The following is a 14174-nucleotide window of genomic DNA, read 5'->3' as shown; positions in this document are numbered from 1 at the left end:
TGGAAAAATGGCTGTGTGTGTTTTTGTGACTTGGCTCTGACCTAACATAATCGTTTGTGGTGCTTTCGCTGTAAAGCCTATTTGAAATCAGACACTGTGGTGGGATTAACAACAAGATTACCTTTAAAATGGTATAAGATGTTTGAGGAGTTTTAATTATGAGATTTCTGTTGTTTTAAATTTGGCGCCCTGCACTTTCACTGGCTGTTGTCATATCGTTAACGGGATCCCAGCCTTAAAGGTTAAGTCTAGGCACTCATTCTCAATGGTTAAGGAATAACGAGGGTCAAAACATTAACTTTAAAACACTTTCTGCGACTGGCATTGAACACGCAACATTCTGAACCAGAGTCATGGGATTACACCCATGCACTATCACAGTCCATAATGCCCTAACAAAACTCAAACCTACTTGTTGGTAATAGCGCTCACTGTTGCCCCTATAGTGGACATTTTTGACTCAGGACATAAATAGACATCTAATTTTGACGTCAATCTAGAACGATCTCCCTGCACACACACGCATGCGTGATTGCTACCCATGTGTGTGCGTGGATATATTTGTGGCATCAAAGCAGCGGTGAAACACAAGAGTGTTCATGACTATCTCCAGTGTGTGTGTGTTTTCTTAAATGCCTGTGTGAGTAACTTTTACCAGTCCGTGTGTCTGTCCACCATCAAAGGTTAGCAGTTTAGACACCAAAGTCACGGGGCATCGGGGCATTACTATGGGCGCCGTCCCTCCAAAAAAAAGCCCACGTCCCTCCTTCCATCTTTGTGTTCATCACAATTCAAAACAAAAAGAAAGGGAGAGACAGAGAAGAGAATGCCATGCCTCCATGCCTTTTCCTCTTGCCCGTATCCTGGCATCCTTTGCTTCCCTGGCACAAATCGAAATCCCCTCTTGCCCCTCCCTCCCTCCCTCCAAATCCTTTAGAACTTGGCCAGCGACACGTAAAGTTCTGGCGTCCCCACACGCTGTCCTCCCAGCGGGTTCTTGACACAGGCTGGCACGCCCAGAGGCGTGGTGCGTCTGGGGTGGAGGGATACCCACCCAGAGGAGCCAAGGAGGAGGGTTGTGTGTCTGTGTGTGATACATCTCAATTAGCGGGGTGGGTGGTGATGGGGGGGTCTCTCTCTCATACATCCCTCTTTCCCTTCACCCTACATTGGGATGGTATCATTGAGATAGCTAGCTAGCACGACTTGAACATTCCAGAAGTAATGATACAAAGCAATGGCCATTATATCGGTATATATTTTAAATGAATGAAAGCTTGACATTTCTGTAAATGCAGGCAACCAAGCTCTTTGATTGAGAGTGATGTAAGAAGATGACTGGACTTTCTTCAAAGGATGCAGTAGGCTGCACCGTTTTCCACACACAACAAGCCATCGTTACAACACCGGAGTACATGCTGCCCCCTTGGCTGAGGTTTCACACAGTGAGTCATTTAAAAAAAACTTAGCTATATAGCTACGGGTTGTAATGTTAGACCGTTGTTTGTGTGTGGTATTGTTTTTAGAGAATTTCTGCCTTGTTATGATCCCTATCCAAATTGTGCAACTAACCACTTCCTGCAGGCGCTATCTTAGCAGGTTAGAACAACGTGCCTTCTGCAAGGCTCTATGTCAGCAGCTTAGTTAACTAACGTTAGCTAGCAATTGCAATAGACAAGATAGCTAGCTATCTAGCTAGTTAACTATCCAAAGCCCTGTAAAAAGAGCGTTGAAAGAAAGTTGCTTACACATTTTGAATATTGGTTTGATATGTGATCATAGAAGTATGGCTTTGTAGCTAGATAAATAAAATGCATATTTTTTGGCAATATGTAACCATGCTATGCCACTCACCTAGCTTGTCAGGTAACTACAACACAGGCTACAGTGTCACACAGGTGCACAAAATGGCGGAGCTTTCAGTGCAATGATTCCTGATTAGGGAAATTAATAAATTTTAACTTCTTGTTAATCCAACCACATTGTCAGATTTCAAAAAGGCTTTATGGCGAAAGCATACCATGAGATTATCTGAGGACAGAGCCCCATATCAAAATACTTTTCAAACCAGCACAGGCGTCACAAAAATCACAAATAGAGATAAATAAATAAATAAAACACTTATGTTTGAAGATCTTCCTCGCTTTGCAATCCCAAGGCTCCCAGCTACACAATAAATGTCCATTTTGTTCGATAAAGTCCTTCTTTATATCCAAAAAAGTCAGTTTAGTTGGCACCTTTGATTTCAGTAATACACTTGTTCAACATGCATACAAACATATCCAAAAAGTTACCAGTAAAGTTAGTCCAAACAAGTCAAACGATGTTTCTAATTAACCCTCAGGTACTCTAATATCTTAATAAACAATACAATTTAAGATTGAGAATAGTATGTTGAATAGAGAAGATAAATAACTAAGAGCGCGCACCTCATTCACGCTTATAACAAGACTACTTTTCTAATGAGGGACACCTTGGAAAAACTACAACTACTTGTTCATTTTTCAAGGAGAAAGCCTGAAACCCTTTCTAAAGACTTTTTACAGCTAGCGGAAGCCATAGGAACAGCAATCTGGGTCATTTTTATTTGTATATCCCATAGAATAGCATTGAAATAGCCTGTGACCTCAAAATAAAAATTCAGGGTGGATTTTCCTTGGGTTTTGCCTGCCATTTCAGTTATGTTATGTGCACAGACATTATTTTAACAGTTTTAGAAACTTCAGAGTGTTTCCCATTCAATGCTACCAATTATATGCATACCCTAGCTTCTGGGCCTGAGTAACAGGCAGTTTACTTTGAGCACGTCAGTCATCCGAACTTCCGAACACTGCCCCCTAGCCCTAAGAGGTTATTAACGCTTTGCCTGTGTGATGGTTTGTCAGAGCACATAGCGGGATTTCCTATAAGATTCCAGGGTTAGATTCCCGCTCCTTGAAAGCGGCAGCTCTAGCCTTTAGCTCAGTGCAGATGCTGCCTGTAATCCATGGCTTCGGGTTGGGGTATGTAGGTACAGTCCCTGTGGGGACTACTCCTCAATGCCACCGGAGTAATCCCAGAAAATATTCCAGTCTGTGCTAACAAAACAGTACTTTAGCTCAGTATCTGCTTCATCTGACAACTTTTTTAATGATCTATCCACTGGTACTCCCTGTTTAAGTTTTTGCTTGTAAGCAGGAATCAGGAGGATATAATTATGGTCAGACTTGCCAAATGGAGGGCGAGGGAGAGAGGTGGTCCAGAGTTTATTTTCCTCTGGTTGCACAATTAACATGCTGATAGAAATTTGCTAAAACAGATTTAAGTTTAAGGGCTCATCAGAGTCGTGAAAGGAAAATGTCACGGTCATCATAATGAGGAGACCAAGGCTCGGCGTGATAAGCGTACATAACTCTTTTAATGAAAATAATGAACACTGAACAAAACTATGCAAAACAACAAAACAAACCGTGAAGCTAGATGACTATATGCAAACAGGCAACTAAACAAAGAATAACAAACTACAAACTATCCATGGAATATGGCAACCTAAATGTGGTCCCAATCAGAGACAACGATAAACAGCTTCCTCTGATGGAGAACCAACCATATACATAAAAACACCTAGACTAGCAAACCCCATAAACATACAAAATCCCCTAGACAATACAAAAACTACACAAACCACCCTTGTCACACCCTGACCTAACCAAATAATGAAGAAAACAAAGGTCAGGGCGTGACAGTAACCCCCCAAAGTTGCGGACTCCCGGCCGCAAACCTAAACCTATATGGGAGGGTCTAACCTTGGTGGCGGCTTTGGTTCAGGACGCCGCACGCCTTCTTTACTCTGAATCCACTTTTGTATCACTGACCCGTGGATCATCGTCGGACCCTTGCTGCGTGGCTCTTCGCCGGATGTTCTGGACAGGGGACCGTCGCTGGAGACCCCGGACTGGGGAATGTCGCTGGAGACCCCAGACTGGGGACCGTCGCTGGAGACCCCAGACTGGGGACCGCTGCTGGAGATTCCGGACTGTGGCCCGTCGTTTGAGGTTCCGGACTGTGGCCCGTTGTTGGAGGTTCCGGACTGTGGCCCATCGTTGGAGGTTTCAGACTGTGGCCCGTCGTTGGAGGTTGGGTACTGGGTACTGTCGCCGGACGCTCTGGACTGGGTACTGTCACCGGATGCTCTGGACTGGGTACTGTCACCGGACGTTCTGGACTGCCGAGGCGCACTGTAGGCCTGGTGCGTGGTGCCGGCACTGGTGGTACCGGGCTGGGGACACGCACCTCAGGGCGAGTGCGATGAGCAGGAACAGGGAGTACTGGACCCTGGAGGCGCACTGGAGGCCTGGTGCGTGGTGCCAGAACCGGTGGTACCGGGCTGGGGACACGCACCTCAGGGCGAGTGCGATGAGCAGGAACAGGGCGTACTAGACCCTGGAGGCGCACTGGAAGCCTGGTGCGTGGTGTCGGCACTGGTGGTACTGGGCTTGTGACACACACCTCAGGGCGAGTGCGGGGAGGAGGCACAGGACGTACTGGACTGTGGAGGCGTACTGGAGGTCTGGAGTGTAGAGCTGACACAACCCACAACCCTGGCTTGATGTTTATTTTTGCCCTGCAAGCCGCACTGCTTCTTTACACAGCGCCATCCAACCCGGAAGCCAGCGCACCAATGTGTCGGAGGAAACACCGTGCACCTGGCAACCTTGGTTAGCGCGCACTGCGCCTGGCCCGCCACAGGTGCGCGATGAGACAAGGATTTCCCTACCGGCCAAACCCTCCCTAACCCGGACAACGCTAGGCCAATTGTGCGTCGCCCCACGGACCTCCCGGTCGCGGCCGGTTACGACAGAGCCTGGGCGCGAACCCAGAGTCTCTGTTGGCGCAGCTGGCGCTGCAGTACAGCGCCCTTGACCACTGCGCCACCCGGGAGGCTCGAATGATGATGTTATGCAACATGCTGAAACGGGATTGATTACGGTAACATTGTGGTGAAGTAGCATTAACATTAGTTTTAATGTGCATTATAATCATTGATTTTTACCATTTATTTATGCTTACCAAATATTGTTGGGTTGAGTTCACTCATCGTCATAGGGATTAAGGAGAGCAAACTGCTGGGAAACTGCTGCATATTTTCTGGGAGAAGGCCCCCTCCGGTCTGAAATAGCCCCCGCCTTTCCTCTGCCGCATCCTTTTTGGCTTTGGCGTTTAAGTTTTTAAAGCATGCCTTCATCTGATATGTGTCCTCCATCTCTTTTATCCTGGTCAATCCATTAAATCTGTCAAATAAAAAGGCCCAGTTGTCTTCCTTCTTTAAAGTGAAAACAACATTTGGATTAGAGTAAATATTTAGTTTAACTAGGACTAATTTAATACTAGGTTTGAAGTTTGCAGCAAGATTAATAGTGTCAGAGTCGTGTGTATAGGTGGCAGGGAAGTCAGGGGCAGGAAAGTAAAACGAGTGTAATGAAGCCTTTTTAATATATATACATACTGTACATCAACATGAGTACGAGGACCCGTTGCGCACCTATACAAACACCTATATAAACAACACTGACATAAAACAATCTCTGACAAAGACATGAGGGGAAACAGAGGGTTAAATACACAACAGGTAATGAATGGGATTGAAACCAGGTGTGTAGGAAGACAAGACAAAACCAATGGAAATTGAAAATGGATCAATGATGGCTAGAAGACCGGTGACGTCGACCGCCAACCACCGCCCGAACAAGAAGAGGCAACGACTTCGGCAGAAGTCATGACAAATAGATAAACCTTGATTTAACCCAGTTTAAGAGTTAATGCATGTTGGTGCAACCCACCCTTGGCCTATATTGGTTGACCTGTCATTAAATATTGCTTGTTTGCTTTTTGCTCTTAAAGAACTTTGAGATTCTATGAAAACCGCTATGGAAATGTAATTTATTATTATTATTACTATTATCATAACCCACCAGGTATAGACAACTTTGATGGGAAACTGTTGGGAATGGGAGCAGACTGTATTTGCTATTGTCACGACTTCTACCGAAGTCGGTTCCTCTCCTTGTTTGGGGAGCGTTCTGCGTTCGGTGGTCGACGTCACTAGTCTTCTAGTGGTTTTCATTCCCTCATTACGTGTTGTGTATTTAACCCTCTGCCCCCCCCCATGTCTTTGTGTGGTATTGTTTGTTGTAAGTGCTTGTGCACATGTTGACTGGTGCACTTCGGGTTTTGTACCCATGTTGATATTTTCTTAATGCTTTTGGTTTTGGAATTAAACTGCTCCGGCTATTACCCAGTTCTGCTCTCCTGGGTCTGACTTCCCTGCCACCAGTTATGCACCCCTTACAGCTACATTTTTATCCAAAGCCTAAAGGAGTGTGTGTGTCCACATGTGTGGAAGGAAGCTAAATTAATCCCACAGCCTAAACATTGTAAAGCACACTTTGCTGGCTCTAACAGCCACCCAATCAGTTCTTAGTAAACTGATGGAGAGAATTCTGTTTGACCAAATACAATGCTATTTTTCAGAGAACACGTTAAGTATTGACTTTCAGCATATAGAGAAGTACACTCAAGTTGTACTGCACTGACCCATATGACAGATGATTGGTTAAAATAAATGGATAATTAGATAAATCAAATGTATCTATAAAGCTTCTTACATCAGCAGATGTCACAAAGTGCTGTACAGAAACGCAGCCTAAAACCCCCAACAGCAAGCAATGCAGGTGTAGAAGCACGATGGCTAGGAAAAACTCCCTAGAAAGGCCGGAACCTAGGAACAAACCTAGAGAGTAACCAGCCTATGAGGGGTGGCCAGTCCTCTTCTGGCTGTGCCGGGTGGAGATTATAACAGAACATGGCCAAGATGTTCAAATGTTCATAGATGACCAGCAGGGTCAAATAATAATAATCACAGTGGTTGTCGAGGGTGCAACAGGTCAGCACATCAGGAGTAAATGTCAGTTGGCTTTTCATAGCCGATCATTAAGAGTATCTCTACAGGTCCTGCTGTCTCTAGAGAGTTGAAAACAGCAGGTCTGGGACAGGTAACACGTCCGGTGAACAGGTCAGGGTTCCATAGCCGCAGGCAGAATAGTTGAAACTGGAGCACCAACATGACCAGGTGGACTGGGGACAGCAAGGAGTCATCAGGCCAGGTAGTCCTGAGGCATGGTCCTAGGGCTCAGGTCATCTGAGAGAAAGAAAGAATTAGAGAGAGCATACTTAAATTCACACAGGTCACCGGATAAGACAGGAGAAATACTCCAGATATAACAAACTGACCCTAGCCCCCCGACACAAACTATAAACTATCAGATTGGGTGATTCATAATAAACTGGTCTTAAATACATCTAAACCTAAAGCATTGTATGTGGGTCAAAACATTCTCTAAGACCTAAACCTCAACTGGAGTTGTACATAAAGGGTGTGACTATTGGACAAGTTGAGGAAGTTAAACTCCTAGGTAGAACATTGTATAGTCAGTTATCATGGTCAAGTTATATATTTGGTATGTTTATGTCTGCACAATAACAATCATACAGTTGTATAAAAAATATCCAAGTATGTGGTATCTATATAGTACTAGCAATGGCTTCATTTTTTTGCCCTCTTACCTCCTAGCTAATTGTGAACGTAGTACCATGTAACAACAGGGAAAGATCATGGACAGATATGCTGTTGTCTTCATGGGATGGTGTTGTCCAATGCAGTGGTACCTCACAAGTCACTACATTGTATCTATGTGGAAACAGACACCAATTCATTTTACAGCCCTGTTCCTATGAACGTACTCTCACGATCTCTGTGTTGAAAATGACCGGACCAAGGTGCAGCGTGGTTATTTCTTTAACATAACAATAACAACAAAAACAATCGTGAAGCTCCGTGAGGCTACATCTGCATCAAACGAAGACAACTACCCCACAAATACAAAAGGAAAAAAGGCTGCCTAAGTATGATTCCCAATTGGAGACAATGATAGACAGCTGTCCCTGATTGAGAACCATACCCGGCCAAAACATAGAAACAAAGAACATAGACTTTCCCACCCGAGTCACACCCTGACCTACCAAACATAGAGAATAAAAAGATATCTATGGTCAGGGCAAGACACGTACAGTACCAGTCAAATGTTTGGACACACATACATACTCATTCAAGGGTTTTTCTTTATTGTTACAATTTTCTACATTGTAGAATAATAGTGAAGATATAAAAACTATTAAAGTGTTAAACTAAGAATGTGTTAAACAAATCAAAATATATTTCAAATGTGAGATTCTTCAAAGTTGCCAGCCTTTGCCTTGATGACAGCTTTGCACACTATTGGCATTCTCTCAACCGGCTTCATGAGGTAGTCACCTGGAATGCATTTCAATTAAAGGAACCAGGAACTTAACTAAAGCTATCAATATCTCTGTCTCTTCATTACGGTAATGTGTACGTCACACCACCATGTACCAGAATGTCACAAGACCACATGTATGTCACACCACTATTTGTGTCTTACCCAATGAGCTAATGCTGTTCCTTCCATCAGTTTCATGAGTGTGGAAATAATTTAACATAGTGTCACTAACAAAATAGCCTTGACATACATAGCAGCGCTAGCAGCAAAGGCGATTGCTGTATCTGTTCCAGCAATGCCATTGCTGGCCACATTAAGTGTATTGCTACGTAATGACTGTGTTGCGACAGTCATACAACAAATATAACACAGATCCGATTTAGGTAGTCGAATCGGTATTCACATCCTTGTAGTTTGTGTGTGCGTGTCCAACTTGTATGGACAACTACCTGTAGAACACAAAAATGATAATAAATCAAACACCTGTCTTTTTTACTCTTTTAGAGACACCCCTATTCCTGCTTCTGTAAAGATTCCTCGTGTCCTGACGCATGCACACACACACACGCACACACACACGCACACGCACACACACACACATGCAGCTCTACCCTGTAATAACAGCTCATTAGATCATTTGATTGATCGCCCAATGCTTCAGCAGGAAGAGAGAATGAAACAGGCAGGATGTGCCACTGCTTGCCAATGCTATGGATGGTATGTGGGTGTGTGTGAGAAAAAAAGAGAAGGAGAGGGATCAAGGCAGAAAGTGAGGGAGGAGAGTGAGTTATTGACATAATTGTGTGTGTGTGTGTGTGTGTGTGTGTGTGTGTGTGTGTGTGTGTGCGTGCGTGTGCGTGTGTGTGTGTGTGTGTGTGTGTGTGTGTGAATGAGAGAGAGAGAGAGAGACAGCGAGAAGAAAGGAGGAAAGGCAACTTAACACACAGGGGAGAAAGATAAGTGACAGATTGGGACACGGTAAGTGGGCGCAGAAAGGCAGAAGAGAGAGACAGTGAAATAGAAAAAGGGAGAGAGTGGTCAAAAATAGAAATAGATAGAAAACACAGGGGAGAAAGATAAGGAGACAGATTGGGACACGGAAAGTGGGCGCAGAAAGGCAGAAGAGAGAGACAGTGAAATAGAAAAAGGGAGAGAGTGGTCAAAAATAGAAATAGATAGAAAACACAGGGGAGAAAGATAAGTGACAGAATGGGAACAAGTAAATGAAGGGAAAGAAATGAGAAAGGAATACTTGAGTTATTTTGGCCATGGTTTTGTGGTAGTAGTATACTTCAAGAGAGAGGCAGGGGATTGAGATTGACATTTTTATTTAACTAGGCAAGACAGTTAAGAACAAATTCTTATTTACAATGATGGTCTACCCCAGCGACGATGGGCAAATTGTGTGCCGCTCTATGGGACTCCCAATCACCGCCGGATGTGAGAAAGCCTGGATTTGGACCAGGGTATCTGTAGTGACACCTGCTTGCACTGAGATGCAGTGCCTTAGACTGAGCCACTCTTCAGCCCTAAGAAAGGGTAAAGAAAGATAATGTACCTTTGACCAGGTGTAAATCACCAGGAGATGACACTGTGTACCTTACTGTGTTAATGGTAGTCCATGGGACTCTGGTCAAAAGTAGTGCTCTATGTAGGGAATAGGGTGCCATTTGGGGCGTATCCCATTATGTTCAGATGAATGAGCCCGGCAGTTATTTATTCTTGGGGCCCGCAGATTACAGCACTATTTCTCAACAGTATTTAACCAGCTGAGTGAAGTGACAAATGCTGTGATTGATGTCCTCCCCTCAGAATGAATGAGGGAGGGAAGTTTTAAAGCCCCAGGATATTAGACCTGTACAGGAACTTCCTATTATTTTCTCATGTGTTGCCCAGAGTGTTCATTGTCTGACTAAAGACACTTCGGGAATACCGGCTTTCCATAAATGGTCTATGGAATTCTGTTATTCCTAAACTGAAGAGTTCTAAGGTTTTGGAGACATGCTGCCTGTAGACTACTTTAATGTCTAGTGTAGGGAGTGGAACACTTTTAGTTCGGCAGTTGGGAATACCGGCATTCCATTAAGGACTATAAAATGGCGGCATTCCAAATTGAAGAAGTTACTTGGTTATGTACACCAGTGGCGGTCGGTGCCGTTTATGATGAGGGATTTTTTATATGGCCTTATTTCTATTACAGCATATTTATTGACTGTCATGAATAATTCGATTCACCCTGCTCAATGTAACATCAATAGATTTAGTCTACTACATGCTACTGTAATTTTCCCTGTACCCATCATTAGGTGGCTCCAACTTAGCCTATGAATGAAAGTTTACAATGTAGGTGCACACAGGTCAAGAGAAAAAATGTGAGGGGACAGGCAGTGACACATGTACAGACAGTGACATCTATGGTGTAGTCATTAGTCCAACAGTTGCATACAAGAGTTTCTATTGGACAAATGCAGGTATATTTATCCCAGTTTTATTCCGTTTGCTTCCGTGTTAAGAAAATTTTTTCAACAGAAACGTCGGAATGAATCACGCGTAAACACAATTCACGTTCATAGCAGCAATGTGGTATTTCTTCTTCTTTTGTGGACTTCAATCAGCTGTATGTGACCAGGCAAAACAACTTTACAAGCCAAACCATATCATAACCGCTATACACAGCCTACATCATGGTCACCATATTAGGTAAAGTAACGTCATAGTCAGCATAGCTAATAGAACTAATGCGCTACAGTCATGCAGTAATGTTACAGTGTACAGTCAGTAAGCAGTTTAGCAGTTACACCAGTGGGCCCCGGTTTCAAATTAGTGAAACCAAAAGCTTACCTTGACTTGGAAGAGTTCCAGTGTTGTGTTGGATAGTCATAGCCAGCTAGCTGACATAGCATCCCTCTGTTTGAGCAGGATGTTTGAGTAGACTAAACTAGCTAGCTGCATTGAAACTGAAAGTGGAAAAAATGACGAAATCTCCCTCTATTTCCCTCGCTTGCTTTTCCTTAATTTTTGAAGAAATTTATTTGTTCAAAACTGTTCAGCAATGGTCTTTCTACTACTCACCACATTGTATCCACTGCAGTGCTAGCAAGCTGTAGCTTATGCTTTCAGTACTAGATTCATTTTCTGATATTTTTATTGGGTGGACAACATGTCAGTTCATGCTGCAAGAGCTCTGATAGGTTGAAGGACATCCTCTGGAAATTGTTATAATTACCGTGTAAGTTTATGGAAGGGGGTGAGAACCATGAGCCTCCTATGTTTTGTATTGAAGTCAATGTACCCAGAGGAGGACAGAAGCTAGCTGTCCTCCAGCTACACCATGGTGCTACCCTACAGAGTGCTGTTGAGGCTACTGTAGACCTTCTTTCAAAGTGTGTTTTAATCTATTATTTGGTGACGTGAATACATTTAGTGTAGTTCTATCTAAAAAGGATGCTTTTTACACGTTTTACAATTTTTATTGTTATGAAATTCACTGAGGAGGATGGTCCTCCCCTTCTTCTGAGGAGGAGCCTGCACTGATGTACACCTATTGTATAAGCAGAAATGTTAACAATAGCATATACTGTATACTTACTGTAATTGTAGGGGCTGATTTTCCAGCAATACAGAAATTGACTAGCTCACTCTGCAGGAGCATTCTCATTTGACATACATTCAGCTCCAAACTGAAACAGTTATGAAGTTATATAGGCCTACTGCGTGAAGAGAAAGGTTAATTCACATACATACTCACTGTTACAGTTGGTGGCATTTTTTTAAATTATAGACTGGTGAACATTTATAGTCTGCAGGAGCTTTCTCATTTAACATACATTCAACAAGTGGTAATAATAAACATACAGACAAAGCCACAGTCCATAGAAGTCCTATTTTCATTTCACTCTGGGATCGTAATATATTAACGCTGCCATGCCCTCAGGATGCTGAGCGAAGAGAAGAGGTGTGTCGTAATGTTTTTCATTCAAAGACGAAGACAATTCAACAATAGCACACTTTGTGAGCAGCTTGCAGAGCAGTAGGAGGAAGAGGGGGTGAGAGAGTGAGAGTGAGAGTGAGAGTGAGAGAGAGAGAGAGAGAGAGAGAGAGAGAGAGAGAGAGAGAGAGAGAGAGAGCAGAAGTTGTTCAAGTTGAGGAATTCTAAATGACGGATATTATGATGGAGCTGGCAGAACATTCCCTGAGTTTGGCTGTGAAGCGGTGGGGAAGACGCCAGGCCCTGTTCCTCTAGAGGGCTCAATGTGAGAGAACAGAATAACAGCACTTCACATAATGGTACACACACACACACACATGCTGCTAAAGAGAAAATTATTCATATTAGTTTCATAAGTGTGCGAGTTACAGATTATGTAACCGCAGAGGTCTGAACATTGAAGTAGGATGAAGTGGCCCATACCAACTCCAATGAACTAAATTTATGGTGGAACAAAATGAAACGACACATGATTCTACACTGAGTATACAAAACATTTAGAACACCTGCTCTTTCCACCTGCTCTTTCCATGACATAGACTGACCAGTTTAATCCTCCGGTGGCTAAAATGGTCCCTTTCCCTTTTTTAAAAATTTGCCATGGATGGAGATAGGGATTTGGACCTGTAGTTTTACTAAATTATCCGTACTGGCCAATGATTATAATGGCGATTCTGACGCAACCATTAATTCATACATTGTTGTGCCCCTGACCTGAGAGGATGGAAGTTCAATAGGTAACATAAACTTGCTTGACCATGCTGTAGGTCACTGTATATGCAATATGCTTTGTGGACTTCACTGGACAGAGTTTGCTATCCGGTTTTGTGATAAAATAAAGGTGTGGCTGAATTTATTATGCTTTCTTATTGTCTCGGCCTTTAGGCCTATATGCTGTAACACGGTTGCAATTAACAGGTTATAGAGGCTTATTGGCTTCCCTAGTGATTTCACTCATGCACGTCTAATCAGAAAATTTGTGGCAACTGATTGCATGCTATTTTTAACCGGATGTTTGTCCCCGGACGCTGCCCACTCCCCAGTCGTGGAATGGGCTCATTTCTACAGGCTTGCCTGCCACCGTGGCTACCATCAGACCCTGGCCTTTGTGAGACAGCACTTTTGGTGGCCCACCTTGGTTCCGGACATCTCCGAGTTTGTTTGCCGCCTGCACCGTCTGTGCTCAGAACAAGACTCCTCTACAAGCTCCGGCTGGCCTCCTTCAACCTCTCCCTGTCCCTCACCGTCATCTGGTCACATATATCACTGGTCTCCCTCCATCTGATGGCAACACCACTATCCTCACAGTTGTGGACAGGTTTTCCAAAGCCACCCACTTCATTCACCTCCCAAGCTACCTTCTGCCAAGGAGACGGCCCAGCTCATGGTGCAGTACGTCTTCCGGATCCATGGACTTCCGGTGGACATGGTTTCCGACCGTAGTCCTCAGTTCTCTTCCCAGTTCTGGAAGGCGTTCTGCACACTCATTGGGTCGTCGGCCAGCCTGTCCTCCGGGTTTCATCCCCAATCCAAGGGCCAGTCAAAGCATGCCGATCAGGACCTGGAGATGACTCTTCGGTGCCTCATCTCGGCCAACACCTGAAGCCAGAAACTCAAGTGGGTGGAGTATGCCCGGAACACCCTTCCCTGCTCGGCCACTGGGCTCTCACCCTTCGAGTGCTCCGTGGGATATCAGCCCCCGCTCTTCCCGGAGGAAGAGGTCAATATACCCTCTGCCCAGATGTTCAACTGCAGCTGTCAGCATACCTGGAAGAGACCTCGGACCACCATCGGACCCCGGCTCTCTGTTATCGTCTTGGGCAGAGGGTATGGCTGTCCACTCTGGATCT

General features: G+C 44.2%; 1 pseudogene; it reads right to left on the bottom strand.

Annotated features, from left to right (window-relative positions):
- Window positions 1-933: 933 nt before the first annotated feature.
- Window positions 934-14174, bottom strand: part of LOC149984075 (uncharacterized) — a 36231-nt pseudogene continuing 22990 nt past the window's right edge.

This window comes from Oncorhynchus mykiss, chromosome 4 (assembly GCF_057628025.1).
Source record: "Oncorhynchus mykiss isolate SJ-2025 chromosome 4, ASM5762802v1, whole genome shotgun sequence".
NCBI lineage: Eukaryota > Metazoa > Chordata > Actinopteri > Salmoniformes > Salmonidae > Oncorhynchus > Oncorhynchus mykiss.
Note: the sequence above shows the minus strand (reverse complement) of the source record. Positions and strands in the feature narration are given on the sequence as shown.